This window comes from Pleurodeles waltl, chromosome 1_1, assembly GCF_031143425.1.
Source record: "Pleurodeles waltl isolate 20211129_DDA chromosome 1_1, aPleWal1.hap1.20221129, whole genome shotgun sequence".
Lineage (NCBI taxonomy): Eukaryota > Metazoa > Chordata > Amphibia > Caudata > Salamandridae > Pleurodeles > Pleurodeles waltl.
The window spans coordinates 484,337,430-484,355,666 of record NC_090436.1 but is presented as its reverse complement, the minus strand read 5'-3'; the positions used below and the strand labels follow the sequence as shown (position 1 = coordinate 484,355,666).

The 18,237-nt window shown below is 46.0% G+C and overlaps 1 protein-coding gene across 1 annotated transcript in view; it reads right to left on the bottom strand.

Moving 5' to 3' along the window:
• The window catches only part of RASA1 (RAS p21 protein activator 1), a 700,806-nt gene that overhangs the window by 420,544 nt on the left and 262,025 nt on the right, over positions 1-18,237 (bottom strand). The window lies entirely within an intron of this gene.

The following is an 18,237-nucleotide window of genomic DNA, read 5'->3' as shown; positions in this document are numbered from 1 at the left end:
TCAGTTATACCAATAAAGGAATATGGTTAAAGAAAGCAAGGATAGTTGGTGTGAGGGCAATTCTTTCTTCATAAAGCCAAGACATGTGTAGCCCCCCCCCACCCACATCCCACAAGTTAAGCATTACCAGGGGCTGAGCAAGAGAAGACTGTGAGGCAGTGGTATGGAGGCCTTAGTTGATGGGGAGTTTGGAGAGAAAAAGCACATGAACAGCAGAGCTTACCTGTGGTCTACTGAGGACTGTCACTGTCACTGTGTTAATATGAAGAGATGCGGCAGGCACATGTGCCCCAAGAGACTATGAGCAAGTGTTGAAGTTGATGCGTTCAGATCTTGCCCCTGAAGCTGGCCACAGGAGGTCAGATTAAGATGATCAAGGACGAATGGTCACTCATCCTGGTCAGTATAGGAACAATAAGGGGGTGAAAAGAGTCGGGATGGATGGAGCAAATAAAGTTGCCTAGCAGCTAGTCCGCTTGCACTCAGGACTGCAAATTAAACTGCACTCCCGTACGTTTGTCTATGAACAGGAGTTTAGGACCAAACACATCCAGTGACAGACTCCTCAGCCGAGCGGGGTAACATTGGCAAATAAAATCCATAACAATATAACACAACACAAAAGGTTGGTGGGGGTGAGAGGGCGCAGCCAGGCCAGCCAAGATGGTGGATGCTACTGAGAAGCGCTCTGACCACTAGCCTGCACATCGACGCCAATCCAGGCTGGAGACCTGGCATCTGTGTTGTTGGAGGTGCCCAGTGTCTACGGCTCCCCATACCTGGTTGGACTCGATAACTACTGTGCAGATATCTGCCCTCAAAGATGCGGTCTGCATGGGCCTTGCGGCCCCTGTCTCCCTTGCGGTGGGGTCTCCGGACAGCACCACTGAGCTTGTGCTGGTTCGAGGCAGTCTCTGTCGACCAACTCAGGTGGGGTGTCCCTACCACCATCGGAACCCCACCCAGAAGATTCCACCCGGCAACCCCCCCAGATGATCAGGAAGGCCTACACTGGGCGCTCAGCCCACTACTGACGGAGTGGGTCCCGGGAGACAGCCACGGGGAGTTGCCTGAAGGCTCAACAATGCTTTGTGCTCCCACACACACTCCCCCTACATCTGCGTCTAGCTCGAGATGAGTATGAAAGGATGACTTGCACCGTAGCCCAGGGCAGGCCTTGAGGCCTGGGGCCCACCCCTTGAGTCGGTGCTACATTGGCTGCCGAGCAGCTCGGAGCCCCAGAGCCCACGCACTGATCCTGTGTTGGATCTGGGCCCTCACCATCGCACTTGCACTCCTGTTACCCTTGCTGGGGCCAAAGGCGAGTGGAGCCATTGCCCACCCAATGGAACCTGGGGGGGCCTTTTACTGATGTTGGAGAGGACCTACAGTGCAATCACACCTGCGGTCATGAGGGCCAGCCCAGAGGGACACACAACATATATCAATCGGGACTCTAGTGCCAACCTACCCCCAAGCGATTGGGCCCTCTGCCCAAGGTGTTCAACTCGCAAGGCAACCCACCCGTGTTCCTGGACCCTAAGGCCCCTCACCACCTGTGAGAGGCACCAACTGCCCAATAGGAGGACCCACCCTGCTCCCCCCAGAAGCCCTTAATCAGCCTCCAGCACCAAACACTTGCACAGGTCTGGGCTTAATCTGGTCTGTGCCAGAGCTGTGGGGTCTTCCCGGACATCTCTCAATGGAAGGTCCCTTAGCAAAGCTCGTGGAGTCCCCAACAGCCAGCCCAACTGTGTCGATGGATGCTAATCCAACAAGGCATCCTGCCTCACATGTACACATGCCTATGTCCCTCTAAGACTTCCTGCCTTCAGCCCCCCTGCTTCAGCACCAGCATCGAGGTGCAAAGGGGGTGAGCGTTATGTACAGCATGTTGTCAACCCTTCTCTGGGTAAAAAGCCCGCTGATGCAATCATTTTCAGAGAGTTCTTGCAAGGCACACCACAGAGTCCCCTATTTCGAGTTACCTAGTTGTTTGGACCCACGGACCTCCGGCCCCTGTTCTACCAACACTGGTTCTTACATCGAGGTGCACAGTGGGTGGCAGGGAGCCCCCCAGATGATTGGCCTGGAGCGTCGTGGGCCACATGAGAGACTCTGAGGCGCTCAGCTGACAGATATCTGGGGCTGCTTCTCCTCCCCCACCTCCTCAAGTTTATTGCCCTTGTGACCCTGGTGAACAACCCTCACAGAGCTCTTAATGAGTCTCATCTTTGGACCCCCAACAATACAGACGATGGGCAGTCTCTGCTATGCGAACCCCTGCACAACCTCAACATCTGCAGTCCCGCCCTCTGTCATCCCAGACACACCATTATTAGGCACCACTCTCTACCTTGAGAAACTGGTTACGGTTTTAGCTACCGAATTAAGCTTGCAGACAAGATTTTAAATGGGGAGAAAACTATGGCCACCCTACCGATAACCAGGCAGCTCGAGACCTGTAGGAATATGTTTGCCTCCTTGAGGACAGGCCAGAGGACTGCTCACGGAGAGACAAAAGGCATTGAGGGTCAGGAACCTCTTTCCTTTCTGAATACCTGGTTCAAATCCTTTACCTCGTGTTAAGATCTCACTCCCTTCTTTTCCATGGACAGCGCCCACCGAGTGCCTACCTGCCACTCCCTGTATCCCAATCGCCCCCCCCTGTCCCATGATGGCTAAACTCCTACATTTCAGAGACTATGACAATCCTGCATGCAGCAAAACAGGCTGGCCCACTCCGAGTGGATGACACACATCATGTTGTCCCCAGATTAGACCTGCTCTGTTCAATGTCAGCTCTCCTCCTTCCTGGAAGTCAAACAACGCCTCTGCCAGCTGGGTGTTCAGTACTCTTCATAGTCATGTCAAACAAGACCACCACATTCTTCACAGATCCTAAAGAAGCCTGTGACTGGGTGGATAAACATGCTGTGGAAAGTGTCGGAGTGAACTCGACCCAGCTGGGTCCATCCAAGCCTCGGAAGCAGTGGAAGGGCAGGTCAGTAAAGGACACTATACCCTGCACCTACACATCAAAATCCCCCGATTTTGAGCAGAACACTGAGGATCACAGGCGAGCCCTGCAGGCTGCAGCTAACCTGGAAACTAACATAGAAACCATTGACTATGAGAAGAGCCCACACATCTTCACATCTGAGCATGATACCCTCTCCTCTGAAGATTCTCACCCAGGCCGCCCAAACTCCCCCACTAGTGACTCCTCAAACAGAATACAATATCATTTGATCACCTCCTGTCATCTACTGAATTTTTCAACACATTGACAAAGTACACTATTTCACATTTCCCGGCTCTTGAGTGCAGCATTACCTGCTGACCTGCCCCAACAGGGCCCCTTGACGCCACTTTCATTGCTCACTGATAAGAGGATGGGACACGTCCATTTAGGTCCCCGGCTTTCCCCTTGCTCGCCTTCTGTGCACACTTCTCCAGATCAGTTCCGGGACTATCAACAGCCCTTGCGGCTCTGACATGCCTCAGCCCTACTTACACAGGGTGACCTGGTGACCGTGCTCTACTTCTGAGTCAGGCCAAACCACTACATTTCACTAAAGATTTTCTATGACTATGCACTGTTTGGGCATACTGCCGGTTGTGGAAGGCTACACTAGTTGTTTCCCCCATCTATTGTTAAGCTTACCCCGTCCCTTTCCCCCTTCATTCACGGCTGGCTATGACGTAGCCTCGGTGGTTCAAGAGATGGGACCTTCCCTGCATGACTTCCAGACACACACATGGCACACACCCCTCTACATCTGCAATGGCTTGAACACCTGACGTGCCTACTCACCCTTAATGTACTTGCAATGCAGAAGGCTAGAGAGAGGTATGCAATTTATTCATGCAATAAGCACCAACAGGCTCACATAGTCCTTTTGCAGGAATTCCACAGAACCAAAGAGAAACTAGTGTGGCTGCGCAAGTGCTGGAGGGGGGGCATTCACGCTTCTACTTACTTATGCATATGCATCAGGCGCCATGATTTGGATTCGGCCTGGAATCCCCTTTCAAGTGATCAACACGATCGTAGACACGGATGTCAGATATGTGCTCTTCGAAGGCTGCATAGATGGCAGGCCCTAACTCATAGGGAGCATTTATGCCCCCAATGTCGATCAAGGAGCATTTTGGGACACCCTCTCAACCAAACTAGCTCACAAAACGCAGATGCCCTGGATATTAGGGAGTTATCACTATAGATCCAGACTAGGACAGGAACCATCCTCCGCTACTGTTCTCCACCCCTTATACACAGGCTGACCAGTTGCTGAGTTGCGTTCACCACTGGTTCTCTCTGACACTTGGAGATCTTTCCATCATAAAACCAAAATCTACCCTTTTCCTTCAGTTCCCCACAGTCTATGTTTGTGTCTGGACAGTTTCCTTTACTCATCTACCTTAGTGCCCCTAGTCCATCACTTACATTATTTAGGATGTATAGTCTCAGATCACAATGGCCACATTATGGATCTGCATAGTTGTCCCCATATTCTCCAATGCCAACATGGCGGCTCCCGCAGGACTGCCTGGAAGACCCTGTCTTTCGGAAGATGTAGAAGACCCTTATTCGGTGGTACTTAGCTGCAAATCATAACACAGCTTCATCTAGAACCCTTGAATGGGACGCCTTCTAGGTGGTAAAGAGGGGTGCCTGTATGAAGGAAATTGTGGGTGTCCGCAGGACATTAGACAAATAAATAACAGAAGTTGAGTGGCATCTTGCCAAACTAGGGAAAATGGCGTAACATGATCCTACGTCCATTCCTGCCTTTGTAGCAGCAAAAACTGACTATGCAGCTCTCCTAGAGCGGTTGAGGTGCTTTAACTTTACAGCCCACACAGCCAAGGTTCATAGAGGCGGTGAACAATCAGGCCGCCTTCTAGCATGGCTGATCAAACAGTAGACCTAGAAAAAGCATTTGACACGCTGACAGGGGAATATATTTTCTTGGTACTGGCCCGTAAGAATGTAGGACAGAGGCTTCTTGCCTATACCAGATTACTATACACCAACCCATCTGTGTCGCTTCATCTCCTCCCCACTTCTTGGTGGGTTCCAGCACCAGGCAGGGGTACCCGATGTCCCCATTACTCTTCGTAATAGCAATGGAACCCGTTGCCATACTACTGAGCAGGAAAGGTCAACAGTGGTGTACACACCAAGAAGACAGGACATGTGTTGTATCTTTAAGACTTCATCATTACCTTTGCTTAGGTCGCGGGACTCTGAGTTAACTGGGTGAAGTCTGCAATTTATCTTCTCTGCCCGACCATCAACCACAAACAACACTCTTTAGTGAGGCGCAAATCCGCTGGTGTAGCAAGACGATTCGCTAGCTGGGGGGTCAGTCTTCATCAGAACCCATCCCACCTCTGAGGGGAACCTCCACAGGACCCTGGTCGACATCAGATCACTAGGGCACTTTTGGCAGCCCTTGCACTGGTCCTGATTAGAAAAATTACCCTGGCTAAACTGGTCATTTTGCCTTGTCTTTTATAATAATTGCAAACCTATCCATTATCCTGCAGAAGTCGTTCTTTAATGAACTGGACTCTCTTTTGTGTGCGCTCATCTGGGGCGCCGTCAAGTTGCCCTTTAAGAAGGGGGGGGGGGGCAGTAAATCAGCAAGCATAGTGGCCCATGTGTTTAAATCATCTGTCAGTTTGCCATCTCTTCTACATTGGTGCAAGTGGCACTCCTCCGCTACTACTCACTCAGCCATTTCTTTTACAGACAGACTTACAGCTGGGGATGATGGTGCCAACCAGATCAGTGCAATTCATCTCTTCGCCAGTACCCCAATACCAGTAACTTCCTGCTCAGTTCCTTTTATCTGACCGGGAGTAGGTCCAATAAACATTGTTTACGATCCCCACATACTGTCTAGCCCGCTGCAAAGTTTAAGTAGTCTACTACTGTAAGGAAATGCCTCCTCGGCATGGTTACCCCCTGACTTTTTGCCTTTGCTGATGCTAAGTTATGATTTGAAAGTGTGCTGGGACCCTGTTAACCAGGCCCCAGCACCAGTGTTCTTTCCCTAAACTGTACCTTTGTCTCCACAATTGGCACAACCCTGGCACCCAGGTAAGTCTCTTGTAATTGGTACCCCTGGTACCAAGGGCCCTGATGCCAGGGAAGGTCTCTAAGGGCTGCAGCATGTCTTATGCCACCCTGGGGACCCCTCACTCAGCACATACACACTGCTTGCCAGCTTGTGTGTGCTGGTGGGGAGAAAATGACTAAGTCGACATGGCACTCCCCTCAGAGTGCCATGCCAACCTCACTCTGCCTGTGGAATAGGTAAGTCACCCCTCTAGCAGGCCTTACAGCTCTAAGGCAGGGTGCACTATACCACAGGTGAGGGCATATATGCATGAGCACTATGGCCCTACAGTGTCTAATCAAAACCTTAGACATTGTAAGTGCAGGTTATCCATAAGAGTATATGGTCTGGGAGTCTGTCAAACACGAACTCCACAGCGCCATAATGGCTACACAGAAAAACTGGGTTTGATATCCAACTTCTCAGCACAATAAATGCACACTGATGCCAGTGTGCACTTTATTGTAAAATACACTCAGAGGGCATCTTAGAGATGCCCCCCTGAAAACATACCCGACTTCCAGTGTGGGCTGACTAGTTTTTGCCAGCCTGCCACACACCAGACATGTTGCTGGCCACATGGGGAAAGTGCCTTTGTCACTCTGTGGCCAGGAACAAAGCCTGTACTGGGTGGAGGTGCTTCTCACCTCTCCCTGCAGGAACTGTAACACCTGGGCTCACCCCCTTTGTTACAGCACCATAGGGCATCCCAGCTAGTGGAGATGCCCGCCCCTCAGGCCACGGCCCCCACTTTTGGGGGCAAGGCTGGAGGAGATAATGAGAAAAACAAGGAGTCACCACCCCCCAGTCAGGACAGCCCCTAAGGTGTCCTGAGCTGAGGTGACTCTTACTTTTAGAAATTCTCCATCATGTAGAAGAAGGATTCCCCCAATAGGATTAGGGATGTGCCCCCCTCCCCACAGGGAGGAGGCACAAAGAGGGTGTAGCCACCCTCAAGGACAGTTGCCATTGGCTACTACCCTCCCAGACCTAAACACACCCCTAAATTCAGTATTTAGGGGCTCCCAGAACCGAGGAAGATAGATTCCTGCAACCTAAAGAAGAAGAAGGACTGCTGACCTGAAGCCCTGCAGTGAAGACTGAGACGACAACTGATTTGGCCCCAGGCCCACCGGTCTGTCTCCCTACTTCGAAGAAAAACTGCAACAGCGACGCATCCATCAGGGTCCAGCGACCTCTGAAGCCTCAGAGGACTACCCTGCATCTAAAGGACCAAGAAGCTCCGGAGAACAGCGGCCCTGTTCAAAGAAACTGCAACTCTCTGCAACAAAGAAGCAACTTTTAAAGACCACACGTTTCCCGACGGAATCGTGAGACTTTCCACTCTGCACCAGATACTCCCGGCTCGACCTGCGGAAAAGCAACACTACAGGGAGGACTCCCCGGTGACTGCGAGCCCGTGAATAGCCAGAGATGGAACCCCTGAGCCCCCACAGCGACGCCTGCAGAGGAAATCCAGAGGCTTCCCCTGACCGCGACTGCCTGTAACAAGGAATCTGATGCCTGGAACCAGCACTGCACCCGCAGCCCCTAGGACCTGAAGGAACCGAACTCCAGTGCAGGAGCGACCCCCCAGGTGACCCTCTGCCTAGCCCAGGTGGTGAATACCCCGAGGAGCCCCCCCCTGTGCCTGCCTGCATCGTTAAAGAGACCCCGGGTCTCCCCATTGATTCCTATCAGAAACCCGATGCCTGTTTGCACTCTGCACCCGGCCGCCCCTGTGCCGCTGAGGGTGTACTTTCTGGGCCTGCTTGTGTCCCCCCCGGTGTCCTACAAAACCCCCCTGCTCTGCTCTCCGAGAACACAGGTACTTACCTGCTTGCAGACTGGAACCGGGGCACCCCTATTTCCATTGAAGCCTATGTGTTTTGGGCACCACTTTGACCTCTGCACTTGACCGGCCCTGAGCTGCTGGTGTGGTAATTTTGGGGTTGCCCTGAACCCCCAACGGTGGGCTACCTTTGACCCAACTTTGAACCCTGTAAGTGTTTTACTTACCTGTGAACTTAACATTTACTTACCTCCCACAGGAACTGTTGATTTTTGCAGTGTCCACTTTTAAAATAGCTTATTGTCATTTTTGTCAAAACTGTACATGCTATTGTGATTATTCAAAGTTCCTAGACTACCTGAGTGAAATACCTTTTATTTGAAGTATTACTTGTAAATCTTGAACCTGTGGTTCTTAAAATAAAGTAAGAACATATATTTTTATATATAAAAACCTATTGGCCTGGAGTAAGTCTTTGGGTGTGTGTTCTTCACTTATTGCCTGTGTGTGTACAACAAATGCTTAACACTACCCTCTGATAAGCCTACTGCTCGACCACACTACCACAAAATAGAGCATTGGAATTATCTCTTTTTGCCACTATCTTACCTCTAAGGGGAACCCTTGGACTCTGTGCACACCATTTCTTACTTTGAAATAGTATATACAGAGCCAACTTCCTACAACTACCGTCTGCCTGTAAAAATCCAAGGATGCACAACTCCAGATCATATGTAAGAAGTCCACATCTCCCACTAAACATCTAGGGCAACCTGAAGTGAATCCTGGGTAAATCACCCACAAGGCAGCAAGGGTCAAGTACACCTGATGTTCTACATTATATTAGATTTAATTTAAATCAGCTGTTTGCAGTGGATTTCTGTACAGCCAAATGCACTCCTTCCCATTCCTTGTCCAGGACCTGGATTTTTACCACATCACCTAACGCTACTTTAGATGTCACTACTTTATGCTTTTTGTCAAACTGTCTCATCTTCTTAGACTGCAACAACAATTCTCTTTCACACCATGCTCCCAACTCTTTGCCACATACATCCAACCTGGACTTGTTTTGTACACAACTTGCCTCCTTTTGTTAATTTAAAAGTGGTTGCCAATTGTTCCATGCAGAGCTAAACGAGAAGTAGCAAGACATCTCTAACTCTTCTATGCAATAAAGACCATTAGCTGGTGCATACTGAATGCCTTCTTTGAGCGGTTTGTTTATATGTTTAATTGCACCATTTGTTTGGGGATGCTCAACTGAACTCTTTATGTACAACTCCATATCTTCCCAAATAATTTTCCATGGCATCTGAGCAAAACTGTATCCCATTATCCGATGTAAAAAAATCTAGGAACGTTTTTCTGGTGAAGAATAATGGTCAAAGCCTAATTACAGCAAAAGAGGAAATGTCTCTCACATGAGAGATTTCTACCCATTGTTAGTATATTTCCAACAGCACGATTATGTAGAGAGTAGAATGTTCTCCTTTTAGGGTACCAATCAAATCAATCACTATTCCATCCAAAGGATAGTAAGGAAAATCCCTGCACGTCAATGGGGTTTGTCCTATTTTCAGGTTTTTGTCTTAACTACTACATTGTACACAATCCAACAACATTCATTCCACTTCCTGATCAAACCCTGGTCACCCAACCTCAGCTGTGAGTTTTGCTTTTGTTTTCATTATGTGATAATGATCCTCATGGGCTGGAACTCGTAATGTATTTCTTAATCCCTTCTAGAAGAGCTAATGTACTACATCTGATTAGTATGCCTTTGTCCAGTTTTCTCATCATCCACCAACTCTTCTCAAAATCTTTACAGGTTTTATTAGAAAGTTTGTAATTTTGCAAAGCTATCAAACTCTTTTACAACCTTTCTATATCCATCTATTCCATGCAATCTATTTCGGTAAGGGCTCCAACAAATTTGTCACTGGACTCTTCCGAACTATCACTCTCACTGCTGTTTTCACCAAATGTGATAAAATAGTCTACAATGTTATTTTATTTTAAATACATTGAATGTATTGAACTGTGAACGTGAATTCCTGTAAAATAAAAACCCATCTCCAAGTCCTAGACGAAATTGAATCCAAACATTATTCCTGAAAAGATTCTCTCAAAGGTTTGTAATCAGAACACACTTTGAATTCTGAATCCCAAACCAGATTACAGAGTTTGTTTTATTTTTATTCCCAAAATATGGTAACAGTTACTTCTCATTTACAAAGTTAATAAACGCTGACCCTTTTGAAGCTCGAGAGGCACATGAACTCTGTTCTCTATTTCTTTTTTTGTAAAAGGACACAGCACACTCAAACCTTACGAGCTTGCATCCAAAAATATTTTTCCTCTGGAACAAAATACTGGAAACAAGGAGTGCCGGATAAATCCTCCTTTATAGCATCAAATTCTAACTGATAATTTTGGTACCACACAAATTCTACTTTCTTCCTCAACACTGCTCTCATTTTAGCAGTCTCATCAGCATAGTTTTGTATAAATTTGAGTTCTACCAATCCTAATAACAATGGCGACCAAGGTAGGAGAAGGCACTACCTCTAGATCTGGTTCCGAGAATGCAAGGGGTGTGCGCGAAGATAAGTCCGACTGAGCGGCGGTGTCTGGTTGGCTAGTGAAAGATTATGCCAATCTTGGGCCCAACCGTGCATAAGGCTTTTTATGTGTGTGTGTGAGGAGTTGAAAGAGTGATTGTTTGTGGATTGAGAGCCAGTGGAACTCATGAGGTGTGGGGTGATGTGAGTGCGAGTCGGAAGTTGGGGGTGAGCCTGACTGATGAGTTCTGTATGGTCTGAAGTCTTCTGGTTCAGTTGGTTGTTGATTATAGGATAGTGTGTGTTGCCACTGTCCATTTGCCGGTAACAATGGTTTAGTTGACAGCTCTGCAAGTGTTGATATGGAACCATTTAAAGATCTTCTTGAGCACCGCAAGTGTGTGCAGGCAGGATACTGAGACTTCGTAAACTTAGCAGGCAACAGTGAGTTGGCTGCTGATTACTATTCAGAGGTTGTCTCTGTGGGTTGCCAGGGAAACTGTGGGTCTCAGTTCAGCAGGCTGCCCGGTGGAGTCCCAGAGCGAGATGCATTGGTCAAATATTAGTACTTTTGTCTTGTCTGTGATGATGTTGAGGCGTTTTAGTTTTCATCAATCTGGCAACTTCGGACATGTAGGGGGAGAAATTGGTCTGTGTGTTTGGCATCTTGTTGTGGAGGAAGAGTATGAGCTTGATGGCAGCATAGAATATGATTTTGATTCTGTGTGTACAGATGATGCTGGTATGTGGGGGTCAAGTATGTGTTGAACAGCGTGGGACTGAGTGAAGATCCTTGTGGACTCTGCAGGTGAGGTTGATGGCATCCCAAGTAAGGGGATCCAGGATGATCCACTAGGTGCAACTCGTCAGGAAGAAGCAAATTCATCAAAGTGAAGGATCTTGGGCTCTGGCTTTGTGCAATCGTTGCTATGGATGGGGTAGGATACTGTGTTGAAAGTTGAAGAAAGTTAGAATAGGATAAGGGCTGTGGTGCCACATCTGTCCATGATCATCAGGATGTTTGTTGGGATAGTAATGTGATTTCTGTATGGTAGTTGCGCCTGAATTGGGTCTGAGTGGTGTCCGGGAGCAGCTGCCAGTAAAGTGGGCGGCTAGGTGCTTGTTTATCATCTTTTTCATGTTTTTTGCCAGGTAAGGCAGCATGGGGGTAGGCCAATAGTTGGCTACCGTCTTCAGGGGCTGCCTAGAGTTTCTTGAGGAAGGGGAGTAGGAGTACTGGGGCCTGTATTCCGGCATCCATGTAGGTGGCTATGATGATTGCATCATTCAGAATCGGGCTGACGGCTGCAATGAGGAGTCCCAGTCCTTTGAATAAGACGTAATGAGGACAGGGGTATCAGGGCGCAACTGAGTGCAAGGACTGCAGGGTCATTGCGGTTTCTTGAGGCCAGGTGGTCAGAGTGGTCTGCTGGATGTTGGTAGAGACAGGCAGGAAGGCTGCAAGGGTCTGGTTGGGACTCAAAGTGTTTTAGATGCTGGTGATCTTGCTGCTGATGAATATGAACAGCTGAATGCAAAAGTTCAGAGGTGGTGTTACGATGGTGTAGCTTGCACCCAGGGAAGTGAAGTCTTTCACTATGGCAAAGATTTTGTGGCGCTGTAGGGGCTTCTTTCAGTGCAGTAAATGAGCATGGAACATTTGGTGGCTCCACACAATTGGCAATTCCAATGACTTCTTCCAAGGGTGGCTCATACTACAGCTATAGTTCTTCACTTATTTTGTCAGTGTTATATCACAGGTCAAATTGATCTAGGATTCACTCTTCTGTAGAGCCTTCAAACTTGTAGTAAGCTGCTATTTCCTCAAACTAGTTACATAGTCTTCAACTGATTCATTGGTGCCTCAAATCTTTTGTCCAACTGATAGTGTTCCAAAATAGTATTTACTCAGGGAAAACAAAGTATGTATAATTGTTTTATACGCATTTCATATTCATTTATATTTCTCTACTCTTCTTGGCTTAGTTTGGAGCATTTTCTAGCTCCTCTTGACCGTCCACTCCTAAACAGTGTAACACAAGAGCATAACTCTGTTTTATGTTTAAATTCATACCACATACTCTTGCATAACTGGAAAAGACTTTTTGTCACTTACTCCACTTGGTTCACCTGGACTGTTAAGGAAGAAAGGTGGAGGTGTGACGTTTTGCATGGTTAATCAACAGTGCACATACTGAAATTACAGAAACATAAGCTGCAGGAAGGTGTGCCTGTAACCAATTCAACAGGCCAATTATGACAGATATACTCTGACAAACCGAAAAAAAGTATGCCTGTTGTGGCATCCCTTCAAGTGTATATTGATACTCAGAGTGTCTAATTATGTCTTGCTAAAAGTGAATTTCTTTTTCATCCGATATTCATGGTTGTACCATATGAATTATCTTCCTCTTTCTATTTTAGCACGCTAGCATTTCCTTTTAAACTGTTTTAACTACTCCAATGCCGAACTTCAAACAAGGCCTGATTAACAATTGTACAACTAAGGTTGAGATTAAACAAAGAGTAAGAGTTAAAAGTAAAAGATTATCCAAAGCTACCGCTTTCCTCAATTCAAAATGTCAGCAATGTCAGCAATAACTAGAGAAAACAATGCCTAAACCGAACTACACAGGACCATGTCCCAGTACAAAATGTCGATCACTGACATATGAGCCAGGTGTTACTCTCTGTGCAGCTCCATTTCGTGACTCTTCACAGATTGCTTCACAAAGCCCCCTACTTCTCCATGGAAACATTAAAGGAAATACATTTAAATAATTATGCACCAGTTGGAGCCCTCATTGCCTGACTTGTATGTGGATGCTAATTCTGCTTGTTTACCAAAGGCCGACGGAAGAATTTTCAAAGAACTCACAGGGGTGCATGCCGGAGTGGCTAGCAGTCTATTAAGTTTACTTTTCATCACAATTCTCACCATCAGTTGTGAAGTTGTCCAACTTAAATTTGTAGTAAGACGGATTCTCTTCTTGAGGTGTTAATCTTTAGCTAATAAGCTAGTCAGTAAGGTGAAGCCACATTTCATCTTACCCAAGCGTCTCCAGCCTTAACAGCCATTTTTCCAATAACTTCCTAACACCTACCATTTTCATAATGGAACACACTATGACATTACAGAAAGAAACCTAAACATATTTAAGAAATACCACAAGTAGATGCATTATTTCAGAGCATAGGTGGAAAATCTGATCAAGAAGGTTATTCAGCTGAGTGGAAACTGCCCTGCGGCAAACCAGATTACCTCAGTCACAGAGGAAATATTAAGGATAAATCAGCAGGAAAGCTCAAGCTCAAGAAAATATCACAACTCCAATCCGGCAAGATCCAACAACATAATGGAAGGAAATGTTAAAAAAAGACACTGAGGTGCAGAACATCGTGTGCTGCATTAATCAATTGTTCAGAACATTTTTGTAGTGGGGAACAGGCAATGTAGAGGCCCAGAGCCGCACTCCCCTCCTGCTAAAAAGTGTTGTATTCTAGAGCTGTAGTGGCAAACATGTTCAATATCCAACTAAAGAAAAGAACGATGCTGGCATGCAATTACCACTGCAAAAAAGAGAAAGCACAGTATAACTATGCTGGCACAATACTTGGTCATTCTACACAAAACACCCCTGTGTCAGTTCACAGAAAAGTACTATGAAACCTTTCACTGTGGCCGAGGGGCATTCAGCAAGTCTCTTCTTGAGTGGGCACGGTTTACCTCTATTGCTCCATGGCCAAAATACTGGTGCACTCCTACAGTATAGAAGGTTATTTCCATTAAGCTCTTGATACTCACAGGTTAGTGAAAACGAGCACTGAAATCACCCTCCTGAGAAACTCAGGTGAAGTACAACAGTAAATAAAAACATCAGAATAAAAGAAAAAATATCAAGCAGTTCAGTAATTGTGCAAGTGAAAAAAAGGCACACTGAATACTAGAAGTTACTAGCAACCTCGGAGGATGAGATACAAAACCAAATGTCACTATAAATTTGAACCCCTAGATTTTTAATAACATTAGAATTACAGTCAATGCTATTCTAAACAGATTGTTGATTTTCTGAAGTTTTTATGCTTCAAGGTCTTGGAGGGAGATCATCTCTTGCATTATTAAAGTAGCTCAGCTCTCAATACAACTCAGTCCTTCGATCAAAATAGGGTTCCATTATTGTACCAAAGTTGGTGGAATGAACAATTCCTTTTGAACCTAAAATGAAGGCTCTCCAGAATAAAAGGTGCCAGATCCAAATGTTTTATATCACAAAAACTACCACTTAAAAAACCAGGACACAACTCAAGCAAAGTCTCAGGTACTTTCTCAGTAGATCCCTTTAGAGATGTCTAGGTTACCTGCTATGTGGTGCATAGTAATAGGCAGTCACAAAATCAAAAGTATGTGAGTCATCTACCAGTCCCAAGTGATAGTTCTGTTTATTGTGGGGGTCAAATGGATGAGTGACCCAATACTCACTAGATTGTTCTGTCTTTTTTTATTACAGATCTGTATCTTAGAAACTATCACTGCAATCACGATTTTCTGCCCTGGGAAGGGGAGTACCCACTGGAGTCTCTGGGAGATGAAGGACAAGCCATGACCTCATTCTTTAGGTATATGTACTGACAGTCAACAGAAGTAAGGATATTTGCATCAGCGCAAGGGCAACAAGGAAAATGTTACTTACACTGTAAGCATCAGTTTGTGGCATGTATGATGTGTGACCGCTAGGGCAATAGCTGAAAAGCGTCTGCTCCATCACCGTGCAGACATGGTGTGGGACATGTGCCTGAAGAGCTAAGAAGGCCCCAAATGGCAAAGGCCCATGTGGACCAGAGGTCAGATGGATCTATTAATCTTACTTCTACGTAAAAAAATTACGTAGGGCCTGTAAGTTGAATGTCACTGGTGGACTGCAGCACCTGTTGTGCCATCCACTACAGTGATAGGGTAAAAATTGCTTCAGGCCAGTCAATGGAGCCTGAATGTGCTGGTGTAAACACTGCAGTTTGAACCTGTCAAAATAAAAACGTTTGAAAGGTCAAAACCTCCTCTTTAAATATTAATAAGCCATCCCTATGTAAGACTTGTAGGCCACAAGGCAGGGTGCATGGTATTTAAAAGCAGGACATGAAGAAATTTAATGTTAGCACGTCATTACAATTACTAGTAGCCAAAAGATACTTTTCGCTGTGGGAGGCCTAGGTGTCCCATGAAGAAAATCGAAGAACAGATTAAAATCCTACTACAGTGCCTTGGGAATGGGGTAAACTAGAAAAAAATAAACAAGTTGTAATTGTTATTGCAATATAATGGTTAAGTGCCATTTGTAATAAATTCAAAGAGAAATCAACTTTTATAACTATCTGAAGTTCCTGGGGGCTAAATTTGCATTTTCCTTCCCACGTCTGCCAGCCAGTAAATAGCGTTTGAATAACAGGTATGAAATGCTTCCCTGAAGCAATCAACAACCTGACCTAAATAAGCAGAGAATACTCATCTGAATCTCCTATTATGTGCATGATGGGTCCTGTGAGTATCCTTTTTGACTTTACAGTGTCAAATCCTGCTTCACAGGACTTCTAGATTTATATATAACACTGAGGGAAAACTGGAAATAAAGCGAATCAGCATGCCAAAACAACTGATGTGTAGGTACTGTTTGGTTGCTAGAAAACACAGCTTTGTTCTACTCAACTTCTATTTCTAGGTTTATTGAGGGTATCGTGGCTGCCACAAATTGGATTTGTGTGTTAGATGAGGAAGGACATTAAGGTTAACATAGTACACGTTCCCACACACACACCCAGCCCTCAGAGCCCATACGTAGGGCAGCCAAAGACGTTCACCATCTTGAAAAGGCCAAAGGTGGATAGGGCTGGCCCGGGAACCTTTACTTCATTACTTAGGGTGTGCCCAGGAGTTATTCCCACATACAAGCTCATGCCAGGTGTAAATGTGGCATCTCCAGGCACCAACTTCAGAACAATCCCTGACCTAAGGTAGGTCACAAGAGGACTGAACCTGATGCCCTCAACCTAAAAAGAACCCTGCTCTCTATTGTACTGATGACAAAGAAGAGGGCTCTATTGGTCATGAGGCTGACCTGTTTAAGCTACAGGAATACAATAAGCTACAAGAGGTTTTTCCTACGCTGACCATCTGGGCCGAGACTGGACCCTACCATGGGCCTTGGTTTGACACCCTCTGAGTCTGTAAGAGACTCTCCTGAAGTCCGAGTTGGGGCTTTAGAAATGTACTTCCCTGGTGGACTGGGACTTAAAAGACTAAAGTCAGAAGGTAAAATCCTTGAATAGGACAAAGCTGGCTGGTGTATCTGATTTGCGCTCCATCGCAGTCACTGTTTTATGGCGCCTAGTTCTAGGTATATTGCAACCACTGACTATCATTGACACTTTGTACATCTCAGCGTCATTCATACTTAGAACTTTAAAAATTAGCATCTCTTGTTCCCCTCACTGGAGTTTTGTCATTTTGGTGTACTTTTGTTTATTAAATTATATTCTATTTTTCAAATTAGGTTTGGGATTTTTTTATGGTTTTGCATTTCAACTGCATTACTTTTCCAGCATTGTGTAAGTACTTCACACATTGTTCTAAATTAAGCCTTTCAGCTCCATGCCATAGCTACCTGGGAGATGTACTCAGGTTCATTTATTGACATTCAAAGGTTTGCTCTGACAAGAGTTGTGATTATTCCTTGAAATGGGTAGTCATACACCTCCAAATAATAAACCATTTTCTTACTGGTACTAGCTACAAAAACAACTTCAGCAGAAAAATCAAGGCCACTCAAGTGCCACCAGTCAGTATCCATGCATACAAGTGTAGGTTGTGGCATTTTGGATGTAGAATCCTGTCCTTTTGCTGAGACAAGAAGTCCTCATGAAGGGGTATACTGATTGAAGGTCAAATGTTCAGGCTCAACAGATAAGGGCACCACAATATCTTGGCTAAAATCAAAATTATCAACACGATCAGAGCTCGGTGTTTCTGATTGACTTCAGAACTTGGGAAGAGGTTGTGATGGGAGGGCATACTGGAGACCTGCACTCCACTGCATTTTTAATGCGCCTCCCAAGGTGCCTTCAAGTGGAAATTCCAGTACACAATGATCTTGACAACGCATGGTTCTGGCAAAACCTGAAAGAACCAACCAAAGCACACATCCCTGGGTTAAAAATGCCACCTCCGGATGAAGATGCTATTCATAGTCTGCCCGCTGATGCCTGCTCAGGTTGTTCACTCTGCCGTTCACTGAACCCACCAAGCAAGTGGCTACCAGGGAGAGGCCCCATAGGTCTGCACTTTCCAGCAGAGCAGTGCCTAGTGACACATGGTCTAAGACCCAAAGTGTCACGGTTACATGGTAGTTGTGTTTTCTGTGAAGACCTGAATGTAATCCCTTTGATGGATATGCGGAAGGTCTTCAGAGGTCAACCAAACTGAGCAGAGCTCCAAAAGGCTGATACAGAACTTACACTCCACTGGACCCAAGGATGCTGATCTTCAGATATCCCAGATGATTGCCAAACAGAGAGACGATACATTGATCACTGCTGTAAATTTCAGGTAGGGTAAGAAGAACAGCCTGTCACAGTATAGGTTGCTGTCCATCTGCGACCACTGAAGTTATGGATCTGTCTTCCTCGAAATGCGAATGCTGTTTGAAAGACAATTCCCAGTACTGAGCCCAATGGAAGAGGAGGTTCCACTGCAAGGTCT